The sequence below is a fragment of the Zalophus californianus genome, chromosome 8 (assembly GCF_009762305.2).
Source record: "Zalophus californianus isolate mZalCal1 chromosome 8, mZalCal1.pri.v2, whole genome shotgun sequence".
NCBI classification, from domain to species: Eukaryota; Metazoa; Chordata; class Mammalia; order Carnivora; family Otariidae; genus Zalophus; species Zalophus californianus.
The window spans coordinates 109874201-109898008 of record NC_045602.1 but is presented as its reverse complement, the minus strand read 5'-3'; the positions used below and the strand labels follow the sequence as shown (position 1 = coordinate 109898008).

At 37.0% G+C, this 23808-nt stretch overlaps 1 protein-coding gene across 3 annotated transcripts in view; it reads right to left on the bottom strand.

The window, feature by feature from the left end:
• Positions 1 to 23808, bottom strand: part of RNF24 (ring finger protein 24) — a 77418-nt gene that overhangs the window by 47380 nt on the left and 6230 nt on the right. The window contains exon 1 of one of the 3 annotated variants that reach the window (XM_027624006.1): positions 8603 to 8671. The exons of the other annotated variants lie outside the window; for them this stretch is intronic. The gene's annotated coding sequence lies outside the window, so the exon portion shown is untranslated. Of the gene's footprint in view, positions 1 to 8602; positions 8672 to 23808 lie in introns of those variants that run through there. 3 annotated transcript variants of the gene reach the window in all.

The following is a 23808-nucleotide window of genomic DNA, read 5'->3' as shown; positions in this document are numbered from 1 at the left end:
CAGAAGATCAGGCTGGGTGATGGACACTGGGGAGGGTATGTGTTGTGGTGAGTGCTGTGTATTGTGTAAGACTGATGAATCACAGACTTATACCCCTGAAACAACTAATATATTATATGTTAATAATAAAAACCCACAAATAAATTTAATCTAAAGAAGAAAAAAAAAAAGATCAGCAAGAACATCCAGCCAAGACCAAGTTTACTGATCAATAAGAACTGCAAAATTCCAGCACTAGGGGAATACAGCACATAGAATTCATGGCTTTTTTCCCATGATTCTTTAGTCTTTCAATTTTAATTTTTAAAATTTTTTCTCTTTCCTCTTTCTTTTCTTTTTTTTAAAGATTTTATTTATTTTTGACAGAGAGAGAGAGAGCGAGAGCGAGAGCACAGGGGAAGCAGCAGGCAGAGGGAGAGGGAGAAGCAGCCTCCCTGCTCAGCAGGGAGCCCAATGTGGGGCTCAATGCCAGGACCCTGGGATCATGACCTGAACCAAAGGCAGACGCTTAACCATCTGAGCCACCCAGGCGCCCCCCTCTTTCCTTTTTCAACCAATTTCTTATTTTGTCAACTCTTCTTTTAAATCTTTTCTAATTTTCATTTTTACAGTTACATTCTATCCCTTCATTGTATTTAATTTTGTATATATATAAGTTTTTCTTTCTTTACAATTTTGGGATGCAATTTCTTCTAACAGACCAAAATACACCCGAAATCTAGTGTATGGCTCTGTTCTAGTCACCTGTTTAATCATATTCTTTTTCTTCTTCCTTTTTTTGTTTTGTTAGTCTTTTTTAATTTTCATCTTCACAGTTACATTCTATTCTTTCAATGCATTTAGTTTTATTTTTGTATACACATAACTTTTTCCTTCTTTACAATTTTGAGATGTAATTTCTTCTAACAAAATGACCAAAATGTACTTCGGATATAGTGTATTGCTCTGTTCTGTTCACCTGTCTGTTTATATCCCTTTCTTTTTTGTTTTCTTTTCTCTTTTGTTTTTTCTTGTGTTTTAATTTTCATTTTTACAGTTACATTCTATCCTTTCACTGTATTTAATTTTATTTTTGTACATATGTAAGTTTTTCTTTCTTTACAATTTTGGGATCTAGTTTTTTCAAACAAACAGACCAACACACACACATGATCCAGCGTATGGCTCTATTTGTTCACCTGTCTAATTATATTCTCTTTTCTTTTTGTTTTTTTTTTTTAATTTAAAATTTATTTATTTATTTTTTTGGTTTCAGGTCTCTTCTGACTTTAGTTTAGTGTATATTTCTCTGGAGTCATTGTTGCCATCTTAGTATTTTGTTCTCTCATTCATCTATTCTTCTCTGGACAGAATGACAAAATGGAAAAACTCACCTCAAAAAAGAGAACAAGAGGCAGTACTGACTGCCAGGGACCTAATCAGTATGGACATAAGTAAGATGTCAGAACTAGAGTTCAGAATAAAGATTATAAAGATACTAGCTGGGCTTGGAAAAAGCATAGAAGACACTAAAGAATCCCTTTCTGGACAAATAAAGGAACTAAAATCTAACCAAGTCAAAACCAAAAAGGCTATTAATGAGATGAAATAAAAAAAAATGGAGGCCCTAACTGCTAGGATAAATGAGGCAGAAGAATTAGTGATATAGAAGACAAAATGATGGGGAATAAAGAAGCTGAGGAAAAGAGAGAGAAACAACTACTGGATCTTGAGGGGAGAATTCAAGAGATAAGTGATATCGTAAAGCGAAAGAATATTAGAACTGGGATCCCAGAAGAAGAGGAAAGAGAGAGAAGGGCATTAGGTATACTGGAGCAAATTATAGCAGAGAACTTCTCTAACTGGGGAAGGAAACAGGCATCCAAGTCCAGGAGGCACAGGGAACTCCCCTCAAAAATCAATAAAAAATAGGCCAACACCCCAAAATATAACAGTGAAACCTGCAAATCTCAGAGACAAAGAGAAAATCCTGAAAGTAGCTCAGGACCACAGGTCCATAACCTACAAGGGTAGAAACATTAGACTGGCAGCAGACCTACCCACAGAGACCTGGCAGGCCAGAAAGGACTGGCATAATATATTCAATGTGCTAAATGGGAAAAATAAGCAGCCAAGAATACTTTATCCATCAAGGCTGTCATTCAAAATAGGAGTGAAAAAAGCTGCCATGACAAACAAAAACTAAAAGAATTTGTGATCACCAAACCAGCCCTACAAGAAATATTAAAAGGGATCATTTAAGCAGAGAGAGCCCAAAAGTAACACAGACCAGAAAGGAACAGGGACAATATACAGAAACAGTGACTTTACAGGTAATACAATGACACTAAATTCATCTTTCAATAGTTACCCTAAATGTAAATGTAAATGTAAATGGGCTAAATGCCCCGATCAAAAGACACAGGGTATCAGATTGGATAAAAAAAAGACCCACTGATATGCTGTCTGCAAGAGACTCATTTTAGATTCAAAGACACCTCCAGATTTAAAGTGAAGGGATGGAAAACCATTTATCATGCTAATGGACATCAAAAGAAAGCTGGGGTGGCAATCTTTATTTCAGACAAATTAGATTTTAAACCAAAGACTGTAATAAGAGATGAAGAAGGACACTATCATAATTAGCAGGTCTATCCAACAAGATCTAACAATTGTAAATATTTATGCCCCTAACATGGGAGCAGCCAATTATATAAGCTGATTCATAACAAAATTAAAGAAACCCATTGACAGTAGTACAGTAATATTAGGGGACTTTAACACCCCACTCACTGCAATGGACAGATCATCTAAGCAGAAGATCAAGAAGGAAACAAGGGCTTTGAATGACACGCCGGACCAGATGGACTTCACAGATATAAGCAGAACATTCCATCCTAAAGTAAGAGAATACACATTCTTCTCAAGTGCCCATGGAACATTCTCCAGAATAGATCATATACTGGGTCACAAATCAGGTCTTAACCCAGTACCAAAAGACTGGGATCCTTCCCTGCATATTTTCAGACCACAATGCTTTGAAACTGGAACTCAATCACAAGAGGAAAGAACTCAAATACATGCAGGCTAAAGGCCATCCTATCAAAGAATGAATGCATCAGCCAGGAAATTAAAGAAGAATTTAAAAAATTCATGGAAATAAATGAAAATGAAAACACAATTGTTCAAAACCTTTGGGATGCAACAAAGGTTGTCCTAAGAGGGAATTATAAAGCAATAGAAGCCCTTCTCAAGAAACAAGAAAGGTCTCAAATACACAACCTAACCTTAACTCCTAAAGGAGCTGAAGAAAGAATAGCAAATAAAGCCTAAACCCAGAAGAAGAGAAATAATAAAGATGAGAGCAGAAATCAATGAAATAGAAACCAAAAGAACAGTAGAACAGATCAACAAAACTAGAGCTGATTCTTTGAAACAATAAGACTGATAAACCCCTGGCCAGACTTATCAAAAAGAGAAAGGACCCAAGTAAATAAAATCATGAATGAAAGAGGAGAGATCACAACCAACACTGAAGAAATACAAAGAATTATAAGAACATATTATGAGCAACTATATGCCAACAAATTAGGCAATCTGGAAGAAATGGATGCATTCCTAGAGATGCATAAACTACCAAAACTGAAACAGGAAGAAATAGAAAACCTGAACAGACCCATAACCGGCAAGGAAATTGAAGCAGTAATCAAAAATCTCCCAACAAATAAGAGCCCAGGGCTGGATGGCTTCCCAGGGAAATTCTACCAAATATTTAAATAAGAATTAATATCTATTCTTCTGAAGCTGTTTCAAAAGATAGAAATGGAAGGAAAACTTCCAAGTTCTTTCTATGAGGCCAGCATTACCTTGATCCCCAAACCAGGCAAAGACCCCACCAAAAAGGAGAATTACAATTACTTTTGCATCCTGATGAACATGGATGCAAAAGTTCTCACCAAAATACGAGCCAGTAGGATCCAACAGTACATTAAAACGATTATTCACCATGACCAAGTGGGATTTATTCCTGGGCTGCAAGGGTGGTTCAACATCTGCAAATCAATCAATGTGATACACTACATAAATAAAAGAAAGGACGAGAACCCTATGATCCTCTCAATAGATGCAGAAAAACCATTTGGCAAAGTACAGCATCCTTTCTTGATTAAAACTCTTCACAGTGTAGGGATACAGGGAACATACCTCAATATCATGAAGGCCATATAAGAAAAGCCCACAGTGAATATCATTCTCAATGGGGAAAAATTGAGAGCATTTCCCCTAAGGTCAGGAACACGGCAGGGATTATCCACTATCACCACTGCTGTTCAACATAGTACTAGAAGTCCTAGCCTCAGCAATCAGACAACAAAAAGAAATAAAAGGCATCTGAATCAGCAAAGAAGTCAAACTCTCACTCTTTGCAGATGACATGATACTCTATGTGGAAAACCCAAAAGACTCCACCCCAAAATTGCTAGAACTCATACAGGAATTCAGCAAAGTGGTGGGATATAAAAATCAATGCACAGAAATCAGTTGTATTTCTATACATTAACGATGAAACAGAAGAAAGAGAAATTAAGGAGTCAATCCCATTTACAATTGCCCCCAAAACCGTAAGATACCTAAGAATAAACCTAATCAAAGAGGCAAAGGATCTGTACTCAGAAAACTATCGAACACTCATGAAAGAAATTGAGGAAGACACAAAGAATGGAAAAATGTTCCATGCTCACAGATTAGAAGAACAAACAGTGTTAAAAGGTCTATGCCACCTATAGCAATCTACACATTCAGTGCAATCCCTATCAAAATACCATCAACTTTTTTCACAGAGCAGGAACAAATAATCCTAAAATTTGTTGGAACAAGAAGAGACCCCGGACAGCCAAAGGAAAGTTGAAAAAGAAAACCAAAGCTGGTGGCATCACAATTCTGGACGTCAAGTTCTATTACAAAGCTGTAATCATCAAGACAGTACAGTACTGGCACAAAAGACACATAGATCAGTGGAACAGAACAGAGAACCCAGAAATGGACCCTCAACTCTATGGTCAACTCATCTTCAACAAAGCAGGAAAGAATGTCCAATGGAAAAAAAGACAGTCTCTTCAACAAATGGTGTTGGGAAAATTGGACAGCCACAGGCAGAAGAATGAAACTGGACCATTTCCTTACACCATACACAAAAATAGACTCAAAATGGATGAAAGACCTAATGTGAGATAGGAACCCATCAAAATCCTAGAGAAGAACACTGGCAGCAACCTCTTTGACCTCAACTGCAGCAACTTCTTGCTAGACACATCTCCAAAGCCAAGGAAAACAAAGGCAAAAATGAACTATTAGGGCTTCATCAAGATAAAAAGCTTTTGCACAGCAAAGGAAACAGTCGACGAAACCAAAAGACAACCGACAGAATGGGAGAAAATATTTGCAAATGACATATCACATAAAGGGCTAGTATCCAAAATCTATAAAGAACCTATCAAACTCAACACCCAAAGAATAATCCAATCAAGAAATGGGCAGAAGACATGAACAGACATTTCTGCAAAGAAGACATCCAAATGGCCAACAGACGCATGAAAAAGGGCTCAACATCGCTCGGCATCAGGGAAATACAAATCAAAACCACAATGAGATACCACCTCACACCAGTCAGAATGGCTAAAATGAACAAGTCAGGAAATGACAGATGTTGGTGAGGATGTGGAGAAAGGGGAACCCTCTTACACTGTTGGTGGGAATGCAAGCTGGTGTAGCCACTCTGGAAAACAGTATGGAGGTTCCTCAAAAAGTTGAACATAGAGCTACCCTACAACCCAGCAATTGCACTACTGGGTATTTACCCCAAAGATACAAATGTAGTGATCCGAAGGGCACCTGCACCCCAATATTTATAGCAGCAATGTCCACAATAGCCAAAGTATGGAAAGAGCCCAGATGTCCATCAATAGATGAATGGATAAAGAAGAGGTGGTATATATATATAATAAATATAAATATTTGTTATATATATAATAAAATGGAATATTATGCAGCCATCAAAAAATTGAAATCTTGCCATTTACAACAACATGGATGGAACCAGAGGATATTATGCTAAGTGAAATAAGTCAATCAGAGAAAGACAATTATCATATGATCTCACTGATATGTGGAATTTAAGAAACAAAACAGAGGATCATAGGGGAAGAGAGGGGAAAAAAATAAAACAAGATGAAACCAGAGAGGGAGACAAACCGTAAGAGACTCTTAATCATAGCAAACTGAGGGTTGCTAGAGGGGAGGGAAATGGGGGATGGGGTAACTGGGTGATAGACATTAAGGAAGGCACATGATGTAATGAGCACTAGGTATTATATAAGACTAATGAATCACTGACCTCTACCTCTGAAACCAATACATTATATATTAACTGAATTTAAATTAAGAAAATTTAAAAATAGAAATTAATTTGTCATTATTTACAGGCAACGTTATTGTGTATGTAGAAAATCCAAAAGATTCTACAAAAAACTATTAAAACCAATAACTGACTTTAAAAAAATTAATCTTTGGCAAAGCAGGAAAGAATATCCAGTGGGAAAAAGTCTCTTCAACAAATGGTGCTGGGAAAACTAGACAGCAACATGTAAAAAAAAAAAAAAAAAGAACAGGACCAATTTCTTATACTATACACAAAAATAAATTCAAAATGGATTAAAGACCTAAATGTAAGGCATGAAACCATAAAAATCCTAGAAGTGAACACAGGCAGTAACTTCTCTGACATCAGCCATAGCAACTTTTTTCTAGATATGTCTCCTGAGGCAAGGAAAACAAAAGCAAAAATAAACTACTGGGACTACATCAAAATAAAAAGCTTCTGCACAGTGAAGGAAACAATCAACAAAACTAAAAGGCAACCTATGGAATGGGAGAAGGTATTTGCAAATGACATATCCAATAAAGGGTTGTAATCCAAAATATATAAAGAACTTATAAAACTCAACACCCAAAAAACAAATAATCCAATTAAAAAATAGGCAGAAGACATGAACAGATATTTCTCTAAAGAAGACATACCAATGGCCAATAGACACATGAGAAGATGCTCACCATCACTTATCATTAGGGAAATACAAATCAAAACTACAATGAGATATACCCCACACCTGTCAGAATGGCTAACAACAACACAGGAAACAACAGGTTGCGGAGGATATGGAGGAAAAGGAACCCTATTACACTGCTGGTGGGAATGCAAACTGGAGCAGCCACTCTGGAAAGCCATATGGAGGTTCCTCAGAAAGTTAAAAATAGAACTACCCTACAATCCAGCAATCACACTACTAGGTATTCACCCAAAGAATACAAAAACACTAATTCAAAGGGAGACATGCACCCCTATGTATATTGCAGCATTATTTACAATAGCCAAAGTATGGAAGCAGTCCAAATGTCCACTCATTGATAAATGGATAAGAAAATGTATAAATAGTGCGTCTGGGTGGCTCAGTTGGTTAAGCGACTGCCTTCGGCTCAGGTCATGATCCTGGAGTCCCGGGATCGAGTCCCACATCGGGCTCCCTGCTCGGCAGGGAGTCTGCTTCTCCCTCTGACGCTCCCCCCTCTCATGTGCTCTCTCTCTAAAATAAATAAAATCTTAAAAAAAAGATGTATAAATATACAGTGGAATATTAGCCATAAAAAGAATGAAATCTTGCCATTTACAACAACATGGATGGAGCTAAGAATATAATGCTAAGCAAAATAAGTCAGTCAGAAAAAGACAAATACCATATGATTTCATTCATATGTGCAATTTAAGAAACAAATGAACAAAGGGGAAAAAAAGAGGCAAACCAAGAAACAGACTCTGAACTACAGAGAACAAACTGATGAGTACCAGAGGAGAGGTGGGTGGGGGCATGGGTGAAATAAGTGATGCGGATTAAAGAGTGCACTTGCCATGATGAGCACCGGGTGATTAAAAAAATTTTTAAGAATATTGTAGGTTGTGATCTGGCATAGTTTCATGATAATATTACTAAGTTAACAAAAACAAGGTAAAAAATGTGTACATGGCACATTACCATAAATGTAAAAAGATTAAGAGAGAAGCTAGCTTTGTATATATGTCAAACACGTCTCTGGAAGGATATTCCTAAAAACAAAACAAAACAAAAAAACTGGTACCAATGACTGTCTCTGACAGGGCTGGAAAGAGACTGACTTTTCACTGAATACTTGTTTAAAATACCTTTTCTCTTTTATAGTATGTGCACACATTACTTATTAAAGAGAATAGAAATTTAATTGTAAATGGAGATAGAAAAAGGTTCCCTGTGTTGTTCGTAAAGATTTGTTAAGTATTTTTCAAATTTGATTATTATTTAAAAGACTTGGTCGAAAACCTTGGCCTTTTCTGGATAGATCTGGTGAGGGAAATTTTCCACAAGGTTTATTAGATATTTCCATAAATACCCTATAGCTATCCACCTTAAATCAATATTTGCTTAATTATGTAATGATGATCTTAACTCCTCCTTTACAATTAAATAGAAGTTATTTCTTCTCTGAGTTGTTTAATATTTCTAGAACAATGTTAAAAATACAATGGATATTGTCTTACTTGTAATCTTATGAGATTGCTGTTTCATCAGTAAATAGGATGTGCAGGGGGGCCTGGGTGGCTCAATCGTTAAGCGTCTGCCTTCGGCTCAGGTCATGATCCTAGGGTCCTGGGATCGAGCCTCACATCGGGCTCCCTGCTAAGTGGGGAGCCTGCTTCTCCCTCTGCCACTCCCCCTGCTTGTGTTTCCTCTCTGTGTCTCTCTCTGTCAAATAAAGTCTTAAAAAAAAAAAGTAAACACACACATACACACACCATATATTAAGGAGGTCTCCATCTATTCCTAATAAATTACTTTTTATTGAATTGGAAAATGCATTCCTTGAGGATTTTACTACTTCATTTTACCAGCTCAGTAAAAATTAATCTTTTTAATATTTCTCTTATTCAAAGGTAAGCACTTGAGGACTACTGGTGAGTAGCTCTGACTTCACTAGGAGATCTTCTATTTCTTTGATCCTTTGGTCTTGGCTTTAGATTGGGATTTTTTGAAAAAGAACCTGATTGATCTATGTGAGGCTGCTTTAGTGAAGCAGCTAAATCAGTTGACAGACACAGCAAGAAGAAGAATTAACATATGATTGAAGCCACACAGCAGCCCTTCACCAGGCTCTGAATCAGAACATTTAACCATCTGAAATATGGACTTTGAATCAACTTCACATCCCTCAGATGTAAAATTAAAAAAAATAAAATTTCACCACAGACAGTTGGCAGCATTATTTAAATATTTTGACTGAGCTCCTTTTTTTCAATTTGTTATAGAATAACTTTTGGAAACAAACTACACAAATTACACGATTATAAATATCATATAATTGGTAGGGTCTTGAAAACAGCTCCAAAGATTCCACTGATGGCTTTTGCTGTAAATGTCAGGAAAACAAATTTGGAGCTTTCGTATTTGAAATTCTCTTCTGTTATGACTTCTAAAGCAATAGGGCTAGACATTTGCTTAAATATGTAAAAATAATGTGCATGTAAAATCTCTACATTAAATAGACCATATATATAACATTTAGCTTACTGCTTTGTGTTTCTTGGCCATATTGGTTCAAGTTCAAACTGATTGTTAATGACAAAAGATGCAAAATATTCTAAGCACAATTATAAATATATCACCTATGGATTTTGATTGCACTCAATGCTGCAATACAATTAATCCAGGAAAAAAATCACCTCAAAATCGCTGAAACAGGAGAATCTTTTTTCTTCAAACAATTCTTTAGGATATGAACCAAAATTAGAGTTTATGACTAGCATTCACATGCATAAATTTCATTTAATCCTTAAAATCACTGTGGGGTGCGTATCATACTCTGTATTCAGATGATGGAGTTGAGAAAGGTCCAGTTAGCTGCCCATCTGAAACCAGAGTGGTGGAAGAGGGACTGAAACCCACATCTGAATCTAAATCTTTTACTCTTCCCATGAGATCCTGCTGTCTTCCATGGACCTTACTAAGCTTGTATCCGACTGTTAGTGTCTGAATGGATACACAAATGAAATGATTTCTATGATTAGTTCTGTGGGCAGTGAGTATGCTGATGAATCCTGGGTTGCTGTCATTGCCTTAGAGAGACTCAAGAAAGGCAAACACCAATACCCAACAATTTGAAACTATTAAAATATATATTTAAGCTTATAATTTTAAAACTATTTTAGTTTTACAGAAAAGTTGCACAAGTTACCATAAACCCTTCACTTAGCTTCCCCTAATGTTAAAATCTTACACAACCATGGTATAAGGACAGGAAATCAATACTGGTAGAATACTATTAACTAAACTGCAGACTTCATTCAAATTTCACTAGTTTTTCCACTGATGTTCTTTTTCTTTTCTAGGATCCAATCCAAGATCTCGCATCACATTTGGTTATGTCTCTTTAGTCCTCGCCAATCTGTGACAAAGAACTGTGTCTTTTAAATTAAAATTAATCAAAGTTTATTTTATTCTGAAAATGTCATGGCATTTCTGGAAACAGCACTGAATATTGAAAACCTGCCTTGGGAATTGCCGGGTATATGCAATAACCAAGAAAACATCCTGAAATAAAGAGCCAGAGTGGCCCTAAAGACAGAAAAAGAGCCATTCTTTAAATAAAGGGGAATGTTGGTTGTCACAATCTGGAGAAATCAGTTGTATTTAAGACATCTGTCCACAGAAAATATGTCACCAATCAGTTATAACTCCCTGGAAAAACACAGAGTACCAGACAGAAATCAATACAACTCTGTTTAATGGAGCAGTCATGAAAGATTAATTTGTTTTTAAATTAAAGGAGTTTGTTCAGTCTATAGATAAGGTAACTTAATAATTACATTCAAGTATACAAAAGGTTATTAAAAGGCACTACATTTCCTTTACATATGGACCCCCTTTTGTAAACTGTAGCATAAAAGTAGCTGACCTGTGGGTGACTCTAATTCAAAACCTGAACCATAAAGGAAGTGCACAGTCTCTAGACCCTATCCAAGTTACTTTGGGAGAAGTGGCAAGAAGGTCCTCTATAAACCTTTACAGGTTACCTCCTATTCTTAAGAGTTGTGGGTTGAGCACATTAATTCCAGAAATTTGTTCGTGAATTTCAACTACCAGAAAAGGTAATGGTTTTTCAGAATTCTTACATGAGCTAAGAATCCCTGAAGAGCAAAGATTATGAGGCATAAATTATATGTACTAAAACCTAAACAAGGAAGTTAAATAAGCCACAAGTACTTCTAGAGTGGTAAAACAAGAACTAGCTAACAAAACAAAAAGATTCTTTTGATTGAAGATTCTGTTATTGTACAGCCTTAAAAATGAGAGAAAACAATATATTTGTGGTTTAGAAATTCATCAGTCAGGAAATGAGGGTAAATCAGAGGGTTTACCACAGTTAAGTGAGCTCTATGGAAGATGCTACAGCAGAGGCATTAAGTGCAGACTCAACCTTACCTACTCCCCTCACTAGGACTGCAGGCAAGTCTCAATTTCCTCATGTGGTAAGTTACATCTGTCTCCAGAGGGTGTATCTGGTATACACTGAACATTCATCAACATTATCAAGGTCTTTTCTAGTACTTTGGTGCGAGGTTAGCATTGAGTTGGTGTCTGAATTTTCTTGAGTCAGGGATAATTTGAACCTAGGCCACATTTTCCTGGGCCACTGTGTTCCAATCCAAATCTTTAAGCCTGGGCCATGAGTGGACTGCCTTTTGAAGTGACTTGGAATAGGGAATTCTGGGAAACAGGAATTAGTTTAGCTACATTTCTTCAACAACAGTTTCTAGATGGCTAATCTGTGTAAATCAAAAGCTTATCAGTTTTTAGATCTTAATTTTGTAGGAGAATTCTACAGCCATAAAACAGCATCTAAGATGCTCACAACTAACTCAGCAAACCTCAAATAGTTATGAAACCAGCAAAGTATTCAGACTGCTTGGTACTTTGACACTGGTAATAATTACCTTAAGTTTCTAGATAGTATAGTCCTATGCATGGCCTCAAAGTCTCTCCTTTGTCTACTGGGATCACTTTGTTCTTTTAAGAAAGATATGGGAAGGGTGCCTGGGTGGCTCAGTTGGTTAAGCGACTGCCTTCGGCTCAGGTCATGATCCTGGAGTCCCGGGATCGAGTCCCGCATCGGGCTCCCTGCTCGGCAGGGAGTCCGCTTCTCCCTCTGACCCTCTTCCCTCTCGTACTCTCTATCTCTCATTCTCTCTCTCTCAAATAAATAAATAAAATCTTTAAAAAAAAAAAAAGAAAGATATGGGAAGACTTCAACCTTAAGATGATTTTAGGAAGACTATGGAACAGCTGAGATAATGACACAGATGAAACATGTTATTTCAATATTCTGGGGGTGAGTCTGTTTCTCCTGATTTTGTATTTTCAAAAATTCTGAAAAGGTCACAGTCATTACAGAACAGTGAATAATTCTCTCTAAATGGGTTTTTAAGAGTCAAGACTTGCAATATCATTAGCCCTGGAAGTTCTTTCCTATATAAAAACATTTTATAAGACCACTACTAATCTTCATCATGTGAAACACTATTATTTTGATTTTGTAGACGGATATAGTAAAGACTATTTATAAGTGTGTAATTTTTCCCCCCTTCAAGATCAGGAATAAGAGATGGGTGGCTCAGGTCAGATGAAGCCTTACAGGGCATATGTTCCCAGTAAAGTCACTGTACATCTAGGGTTGGGTCTATTCTCTGTTTGATCAGTTTTCTCGGGGGCTACTGGGCTCAGTGAGAAAAATTCTACTAACTAAACTCATAAGAGCTAGCTCATAAATCATAATATCAACTCATGAGTTCAAACCAGGAAATATATCTAGCAGTTCTCTGTTGGAAGATCCAGTGCATTAACCCAGTTACAGAAAAGATAATCACAGATTCTTGAGATGTTCCCATTACATTGTCAGCTCTTCACCTGTAAAATGATATTTCCATTTTAAGAACCAGTATCACCTAGAGAAATATAAAATGCTCCTTCTTTGGTGGAAAAGATATAGTGACAAATGCTCCTTAGTTTTCCCTTTTATCATTAACCAGATTGTAGTAGACTCCCCACCTCCTAATATCTTTCTTCCCTTTCTTCCATTGTAGGTAGAATTTTTAGTGGGGCGCTTGGCTATATTTCCCAGCTTTCCTTGTAGCTACACATGGCCACATGTCTCATGGATTCACATGGGAATATCTGGAAATCATGCTTAACAGGGCACTGAAGGTATCTTCTACTTTCTGCTTCATCCCTTTCTCCATCCTGCTTCCCATAATGTGGATAATCTTGCTCAATAAGAATATGGTTTACACCCAAGAGGGAGGGTAGAGTACCAAAAAGGAAAAAGGGACAATTGGTAAGAGGTCCCCGATGCCGTGAAGTTCCATACCAGACTTATGCCAGACTTATGGACATAAGGGAGAAATAAAATTTAATGTTGTTTTAAGCCACTTGTTGTTTTGGGTCTTCTGCCACTCATAGCTGAACCCATTTATCTAATATAAAGGTGTTCTAGGTAAGTATTATTTTCAATTATTTTGTATTAACAGACCATTTGGAATAACAGACCACAGCTTCTAATTCTAGTAGAGAAAAATATGATTTTTGCTAAGACATATCATTAGCCTTCTGTCATGACAACACATTAGATAACTAATTAGAACACAGGAAATCTGACATTACAATGCTAACTACTTGATATAATGTAGGAAGTAGTCTAGGACCATCAGTAGTATATTTACCAATTACCTTCACAGAACCACAGAGTTAAAGACCATCAGCATTAATTATCATAGTCCAATTGCTCCACTTTATAGAGGAAGAACCTGAGACACAGAGAAGTTGGGTTTTTCAAAGTCAAACTTTGGCACCCCCGCCCCACCTTAATTACATCACAAATTTGGGGGGAATACGCTCTGAAGATTTTATTTCTGTGCATCTGTTTCCAACATTTATACTAATATATATAATCATTGGTTATCCCCAAATAAAATACCTAAGCTTTAGCTCAAGCTCACATAAAATAAAAAAAGGAGTATGTAACCACAAACATTAGCATGTAACATATAGCATGTCACCACAGACATTTAACGTGAGTTATGCAGAATATTCAGCAGGAAAATTAGGAAAAACAAGAGGAAAATAACAAATAAAAAGGACAGTAGTGAAATAGTTTTAGTTACATTAGGCCCATACAGTTACATTTTATTATCCATACTGAATGATGTACCAATAATTATGACATTGTCCATATACACAAATGGAGCTAAAAAGAATGCTGAGACATGCATCTTCTCCACATTCAGTGTTAGAATACTATTCTTTGGTTTGAAGCTACAGTAACTATTTATAGGGCTTTTCTCATCATTTGTGACTGACAACCAGTCCTGGGATACCAGTTAACTTTATTTTTTAAAAAAATAATTTCATCTCTTCTTCCCATGGGATAGGTCAGTGTGCCTCTAGGAACCTTACTATCTCTGTTATAAAAGAGAACATTGACCGTGAAAATGTTATCCTAGGTAAAATGAAGCCAATCACAAAGGACCACATATTGTCTGATTCTTTTTATATGAAAGCCCAGAATAGGCAAATCTAGAGACAGAGTAGATTAGTGATTGTTTAGGGTGGAGAATGGGGGCGGGTGGGGGGCAGTGGCAGGATTGAGGAGTGATGGCTAGGATCCAGGGTTTCTTTTTGGGATAATGATAGTGAAAATATTCTAAAAGTGATAATCTGGTAATGGATGCCTAACTCTGAATATACCAAAAGCCACTGCATTACACACTCTGAATATATGGGCTATAAATGATGTCTCAAAAAAGCTGTTTAAAAAAGGGGTGGGGGGTGGAAAGCAGACTTAAGACAACCATCAGAAATGATGTATCCAGAATCTTCTAAGAAGTTAAAAAAGTATGTAGAGCAGTTAACTAGTAACAATTTTTTTTATATATCATCCGACCACCACTGGAATGGAACCTCTAACTAGCCATAGCTCAGTAGCCAGGTTACAATGCAGCATAAATGGTTCGATCCATATGAAAAGGAGAGAACTGAGATGTAGCAAAGATTGTTCTTGTGTTCACTCTTTCCACGTCCCATCCCTTGACTAACAACAAAAATCATTAGGAGAGCACTTTATTAAAGATGATAGACTATATTCACAATATCTCTGAAGTAATTCAATTATAAATTCAATAACTCTGAAGCATTCCATTATAATTACCTCCATCTGAGGCTAAGAGAGGTAGTGATTCACCAAAGCCACAGAGTTAACAAATAGTAGGGCAGAACTTAAATACCACATGCCTTTTTTGCCTTTATGAAAATAAACTTGTAACTGTGCAAAAAATATATGCTTAGGTTCTTAAGAGTTGGAAAGTTAGTCTGAATAAAATCTAAACGCAGGTTCCACTGATTTCACTGCATTTGTGGTTAGTTATCTTAGCCTACAGAAAGTACTGAAATTCCTTATGAGGAGCCAGTTTTCATTCCCTTTATAGGAACTTTTAAGTCAGATCATATTTAAGATGTCAGAAAAAGAATATTAGAATGACAAACTCAGATCTAATAAATTCAGAACTGAACTATACCTTAACTTCACTAAATGTACTGGAGTTATTCAACAAGAGTTTCTTACCACAAGATGTGAGATTTCTATAAATTCAGACTGAACAATACCTGGTACTTAAAAGATACTCAATAAGCATTTATTGCCCTGAATAAAGGTAAGATGGTAAATCCAAGCAGCATACTGGATGAAACAATTGAAATACTCCTAAAAAGACAAAAGCCATCCTTGTGTCTGGCAGAAGATAGAAAGGCGAACGTATAAGCTTTGTGGCCTCCAAAGAACAGAGTTTCAACCCCACTAATCCCAGTGCTCCACCACTTTCCAGCCTACATAGCACTTAACAAACACGGGAACAGGACAAAGGCTGCATGGTGGGGTCCAGGCCCAGGGGCTTCTGGTTGCATTAAATGAGGGTGAGGAGGCAATTGTGGAAACACAATTTCCTAGAGGGCTCTTAAAAAAAAAAAAGTACTATCTTCATCCAAATAGTGAAATCAACTGTACTACTTAGCAAGTAGAACTTAAAGAAAGTAGGTGTTCCACAAGCATCTATCTGTTCTACAGGTAGGAAAATGTAATGGATTTTTCTTGTTTTTGTTTTTTTTTGGTGTTGAAACCTGGGGAAAATGTAATTTTCAATACTAAAACCATCTGAGAAGTGATGAGGAGTAATTAGCTTTGATGATTAGCTCAACTAAAAATAAGTATACTGATCTTATCTATGGTCTTTTGAGGTATTCCTTTATAATAGCATTCTCTATCTTTCAGAAAAGACTCACAGTATTATTATTAAAAAATAAACGGCATAATCATAGCAAGAGTTTGCCTATGAGAAATCATACTAGCACATACTTTTAATGGCCTTCTCAAATAACATTAGAGCCTCTCTAGAGATGATCACTAAACTAAGAACACTGGCCTATTTTCATTTTTTAAAAAGATTTTATTTATTTATTTGAGAGAGCAAGCGAGAGCACACAAAAGGGATTCAGAATTCTGAAAGTGGGGGGGGGGGGAGCTGCAGAGGAAGAGGGAAAAGCAGACTCCCCGCTGACCCCGGAGCCCTAAGCAGGGCTCCACGTGGGGCTCGATAGCCAGGCTGGATCCCAGGACTCTGAGATCATCACCTGAGCCAAAGTCAGACACTTAACCAATTGAGCCACCCAGGCATCCCTTTAATTTTTATTTGATATCAAGGTTACTTTCCCCACAACAAACAAATTAGAAGCTGAATGAAAACAATGTGGCTTAAGGTAAAATGTAGCAGGACAAACAAGTAAGGCTTTTTTCAGCATGACTTTATTCAGTAGTTTTACTGTAAAGAACATGAAGACATGAAGTTAAACAAGAGTATTATGAGAAATGGTGATCAAATGACTCCCATAAAGTACAATTTAAATAAAAAGAATGATATTCAGTGAAGATTTCCCCATCTTTAAAGATATTTAAGCATTAATTCTATGATATACAATTTTGATTTCTTTAGTCTACACCCAGTTTCATGAAAACACTGGCAATATTTTAGGGACACATACACAAAATGCTCAGCCTAAGAAGAATGAATGGATCAGACATTCAGGGGCTGGCCAAATTGACTCTAGAAATCCCCTGATTTTTCAATCCTAATCTAATACTCTTTCCTCTCCACTGCTTGATTCTAGTCTATAACAGGCTTTCACCTATACACCTTTCACTTTCAGAGCAACTGGAGTCCACATTATCAATTATAAAAGAAAAGCATTCATTCACATTTTGCTATAGTACTCTGAATTTCATTGTAAAATTCATTAAAACAAAAGATTAACTCAATTATTTTTTTTAAGATTTTATTTATTTATTTGACAGAGAGAGAGACACAGCGAGAGAGGGAACACAAGCAGGGGGAGTGGGAGAGGGAGAAGCAGGGTTTCTGCTGAGCAGAGAGCCCGATGGGGGCTTGATCCTAGAACCCTGGGATCACGACCCGAGCCGAAGGCAGACGATTAACAACTGAGCCACCCAGGTGCCCCTAATTCAATTTTTATTCTGATTCAAACTCATTATCTTTTATCAAGAACACAATATTATAGGGCGCCTGGGTGGCTCAGTTGATTAAGCTACTGCCTTTGGCTCAGGTCATGATCCTGGAGTCTCGGGATCGAGTCCCACATCGGGCTCCCTGCTCAGCGGGGAGTCTGCTTCTCCCTCTGACCCTCCCCCCTCTCATGCTCTCTCTCTCATTCTCTCTCTCAAATAAATAAATAAAATCTTTTAAAAAAAAAGAACACAATATTATAAAAGTACTTGACAGTCTCTCATACAAAGCATATTTCAGGGTAAACCCAGATAGCCCTACTTGATGAGGTAGTCTTCTTTATAGAATTCCTGTTAACAAATGTGGAAGAGATAACAGAATAAGAAAATCACCATTCTACCACAATGGATGAAATATCTAATACTGACATGACCATCAGTGGCGTCTTTCAGCATTACTACAAGTGCGGTTGCCAGATACAGCAGGCCTCTGGTGATGTAATATTAGTGACCTCCTAAACATTCTTGCCAAAACACTGAGGTCTGATTTTAGTCAAGCCTCTAGAGGTCACTTCCATTTGTAGGAAATACAGGGAAGAGATCAACAAACTGACACCATGATAAAACAGACAAATCCCAAATGTGAGATATTCCACAGGACAAATGACGCAGTTCCTACAACTAGTCCATGACACACCAAAAAAGGTGAGGAGAGAGGGTGGGAAGAGGAACTGCTCTAGATCAAATTAGACATGAGAGACAAAATGATCAAATATGGTCCAGGGACTCTGAATTCTGGTGTGAACAAGATATTGCTAAAAAAGATATTCTTGAGACAATCAGGCAAACCGGAATTGGGTCTATCTATTAGATGACACCAGGGAGTAAATGTTAATTTTATGTGCGAGAATGGCATTTTGGTTCTATAATACAACATCTTTACTTTTTTTTAGAGATGCATTTAGAAATATGTCAGGATACATATACTGAAATGCTGGAGATTTGCTTTAAAATACTTCAGCAAATGAAAGTGAAAGAAAAAAGGATAAATAAAACAGATGTGGCAAAACCTTGATAATAGTTGAACATCTGAGTGATGGGCATATGGAGGCATGTTGTACTATTTGTCTACTTTTGAGTGTATATACAATTTTGTATAATAAAAAATGAAAAAGAATAACCTCACTAGCAGAGAAGCCTTAACAGTACAGGTAAACCTATTAAGTAATACTAATCTCAGGGAGAAAATAAATGGATCAATAAAAAAAAAATCAACGGCAGTTGATAATTTAGAAATTGAGTTATACGGAAAAGCATTGATTTTCTCCTTCTATCATATGGTCAGTGCTATAAGACTGAATGTTTGTATCTCCCAACCCCCAATTCATATATTGAAACCGAATCCCCAATGTAATGGTATCTGGAGGTGATTACCTTATGACAATGAAGCCCTCATGAATGGGATTAGTGCCCTCATAAAAGAAGCCCAGAGGGGCGCCTGGGTGGCTCAGATGGTTAAGCGTCTGCCTTCGGCTCAGGTCATGATCCCAGGGTCCTGGGATGGAGCCCCACATCAGGCTCCTGGCTCAGTGAGGAGCCTGCTTCTCCCTCTCCCTCTCTCCCTGCTCATGCTTTCTCTCTATCTCTGTGTCTCAAATGAATAAATAAAATCTTTAAAAAAATAAAAAAATAAAAGAAGCCCAGATAGCTCCCTTGTCCTTATCCACCACATGATGACACAGCAAAAAGACACAATGAAAAGTACAATTTATGCACTAGGAAGTGGGTTCTCATTAGACACCAGATTTGCTGGTGCCTTGATCTTGAACTTTCCAGTATTCAAGACTGTGAGAAATTTCTGTTGTTATTATAAGACACTCAGGCTAGGGTATTTTGTTATAGCAGACTGAATGGACAAAGACATTCAAACAGCTCTGTAATATACTGTTTTATTCCTGAAGTAGGTTATTCCACTGAAAACCCACAGCAGAAAACAAGCAGTTTTACAGAATACGTTAAAAAAAAAAAAAAAAAAAAAAACTTTTAAGAACGCAGCTGTTGGTTTCCTCTCCTCAGAACTGTGTCATGCTTTTATATAATTCTGGAGTTCTAAATGGTAGTGAATTGAAATAGAGAAAATTGAGACACAGAAAACAGAAGTCACAGCTGCATTTTGAACTGAATATTATGAATTTTTCTTTTTGTGTAATCATTTGATTACTTTCCTAAGAACCCTGGACCTACTTTACATCCCTCCTGAAATAGTATTTTAACTTTCAGTATGCAACATTCATAACATATTCCACAGAAGAGTGCTTACTAAGGCTCTTTGGAGTTCCATTTTCTTATCTTCCAAGCAAAGTAAACTAAATGGAAAATCAATAATCTTCCAGAAACATCTTCAAAGCATAAAACATTTCATTTCTAATAGAGCAGTGGTTCTTAACCTTTTCTTAGGGTTATGAATTCCTCTGAAATCTTTTCATAGAAAGAAAAATGTAGATTTTTTCCCCCAAAGGTTTTATCATAGCTCAGAAGGCCCCTGTTAGAAACCTTTTGTAATACAGTGTTCTCATGGATAAGCAAGTCTAAACAAAGTACAAATTCATCAACTCAACACTAAACACCTCCCATGAATTGGCTACCCATTTGCCACTATTTCTCTAAGCACCACACTTTACTCAAATGCATTAGTTATGGTTCTCTGAATATGACTTGCTCTCTTTGTTCTGGGTATTTCCATTATCTGCACATTCCAGGCTATCCCAACCATCTACCTAGTCTTGGTGATCTGTCATAAGCAATACAACCCCCATGAAATCTTCCTTGATTCCCTAAACCTTCCTCTGAACTTGTCTTCTATCCTATACTTCCAATACCTTTCCCCATTTTGTATCATGGTCTATACCAAATGCTTGTCTAATCTGGGATTCTGCGTGATATAGCAGTGGAAATGAAAATTATTACCAAAGAAGTTCTTACTCCCTATAGTGGGCTAAATGGTGGCCCCCCCAAAGTTATGTCCACATTTTTACCTGAGGAACCTATAAATATGACCGTATTGGGAAAAGGGGTCTTTGCAGATGTAATCAATAATCCGGAGATGAGATAATTTTGGATTATCCGAGTGGACCCAAACTCCAATGACAGGTCCTTACGAGAGAAAGAAGAGAAGGCCATGTGAAGAGAGAAGCAGAGGTAAGAATTATAGAACCACAAACCAAACAATGTGTGGAACCACCAAAAGCTGGAAGAAGCAAGGAAGGATTCTCTCCTAGAGTCTTTGGAGGGAATGCAGTAGCCTTGCTGACGCTTTGATTTCAGACTTCTGGCCTCCAGAATTGTGAGAGAATAAATTTCTATTGTCGCAGGCCATCAATTTTATTGTAATTTGTTATGACAACACTAGCAAACTATATAGCCCTTTCTAGTCATTTTTACTTACTTCATTTTTTGTTTATTGCAGTTCTGTCATGGTTAATTTTTTTTTTTAAGATTTTATTTATTTGAGAGAGAGAGAGACTGCAAGAGAGGGAACACAAGCAGGGGGAGTGGGAGAGGGAGAAGCAGGCTTCCTGCTGAGCAGGGAGCCCAAAGCGGGGCTTGATCCCAGGGACCCTGGGATCATGACCTGAGCTGAAAGCAGACACTTAACAACTGAGCCACCCAGGCGCCCCTGCAATGGTTAATTATTTCAAGAGCATCAGAAGAGATTAAAAAAATGTAGAGGCTCCCCAAATCCCTCCTTATTCTGCTATTTTCTGCAACAGTCTCTTAATTTCCTTTATCAATAGTCTTCTGAAAGTGCCAGTGCAGGAAAGCATTTGAATAGGAAATAACTATATTCCTGTGAAAGCTGACATCACCAACCATGACATGTGGTGAGTTGGAGGATGAAAGCCTGGGTTCTAAAACCGGCTCCTGACCTTGTGAATCTGAACAGGTTACTACTTTGACCTTTTATCATCCATAAACAATTCTTTGAGGGTTGCTGTAAGAAGTAAATAGGCAATGAATGTAAAGCTACTGGCATAAAAGGTATTTAGTAAAGGTCAGTTAATGTGAAGGATGATTTTCTGGGTATAATATTGTCCCTGGGTTTTGATATACTGTTCTAGGATTTAAAAAAATCACTCTCACTCCCACAATTCATTCTGGCCTGTTTTCAGGAAAAATAAGTTTAAGTAAAAACTTTAAGTATAGCCAAGCAGGAGATTTCTAGCATATTTCTGAAGAAGTTTTGCAATTTCTTTTGTGCTAAAGGAAAAGAATGAAAGCCTACACCTTTGATTTCCCTTCCCACCCATTTCCTATAAACTACATTAGCTCATACTTTGGTTTCATTATCTGCCAAACTTTTTCTTTCAGTTCAGGATGAAGAGCCTATTTGGATAGGACACCTAAATTCTATTTGAAGTTTATACCACTGAGCATAATTTTTCATGCTCAGAGTTGGGAGAGAACAATAAAGAGTTACAAGAAGTTCATAATTTTTTGGTTTGCCTAGATGAACCTAACAAACATAGATAATATAGCACCTTTCAATCTCCAAATTAAAAAAAAATTTTTGAGGGTAACATAAAGCATACTGACAGACTGTGGCAAAATTATTAATTTTTAGAATTCTTAAATAAGCACTGTCATCAAATGAATTGAATGCTCACACTTGTAGTGCCATATTTGCACTTTTGTTCTCAGTTAAATTTTATGGAAGAACTGTATCTGATATAAACACCTGTCTAGTGGGGAAACAAATAACAAACAAAATGAGACACAGATTCTAAGGCAACACACATAATTAACCTTCCACAGAAGCCTATGGTTTATATAGAAGCAAGCTTTATGACAAGATGAAAATTTACTAATCTGAATGACCAAAACTTTAGAAGATGACAATGAAAAGAACAGGCAGACCTCACTTTAAGAAAAGTCAACAAAAAAAAGGAACTTGGAAAGCAGGTAAAATGGAAGTTATTTACAATATAAAAACATTCACTACAGTTACTTTGGTAGTAAGCAACTCTAGTATACCTAACTGCACTGAATGCATAAAAATTCAACTTGCATTTCACTTTTTCAGAGCAAATTTACAACTTAAGGTGAGGTTCACTTTTAATGGTATCTAAAAAAGTGGCTTTCCTTCCTTGCCACTCAGGCTTGTTCCAACTCTCTGGAGTACCATGGAGACACAGAGGAACTCTCTGGTGTCAGACCGTTCTCAGGGCAGATGGAGGGCCCAGGCTGGTTTTCCCAGGAATGGCCAACCCAAAGTAAGGCCACTGGCCAGCAACTCCCGGGCCAGCTGGCATGGAACTAAGTGTCTGGTTCCTACCTCCAGAGCAGAGGAAACTCAGCCAGCTGGCTTTCGATGGGCTGCACTAGTTGGAGTGCTCACAATTCCTTTCAAACCATCTGGCATTCTTTTTGAACCCTCAATTTACCCAGCACTATACTCTGATGTCTGAAATGCTCAGATATTGGAGGAATTCCTACTGCCTACCTAGATAAGAAAAGAAAGAGGCAGAATAACTGTTAAGTCAATTACTTCAAGAAATAATTTCTAAAGTTAAGAGTTGCTCTCATTTTACCTTGTGTATTATCTACCTTAAAATCTAAACTGTTCCCATGATTACTAAGCAAACTTTCCAAATAAACATCAGGCCAAATAAGAAGGAAATAGGCTAAACAGACAATTTAACATGTAGAAAAGTTGTAAGTCTTGTAGGACATGACCCTCACTACTCTGAACTTCTACAGAGCCTGTCTGTATCCTTCATGTGGCCCTAAAAGTAGACTTTGTATTGCTACATATACTTATCCTCCCAGCTAACTAGTAAGTGAAAAGAAGAGTGTCTTCCAGCTGCTTTTTTTTTTCCCTTACAGCTAATTTAAAAAAAAGACCTATTAATAATGTATTGAGTGTTTTAAAAGTTCCATTTCTAGAAATAAGAAAACTTAATCTGGAATAACATGAAGAAAGGACCTCTCCTCCAGGCAAGCCAAATAAAGAACAGGACTTGGCTTGACATAAAAATATTTTATTAAGTGGTCAAAATGACTTATCAAGTGACCAAACTGTTGGGAAGTGCTATAGGGTGCTCAACTGTCAGGACTCCTGGGTAGCTCAGT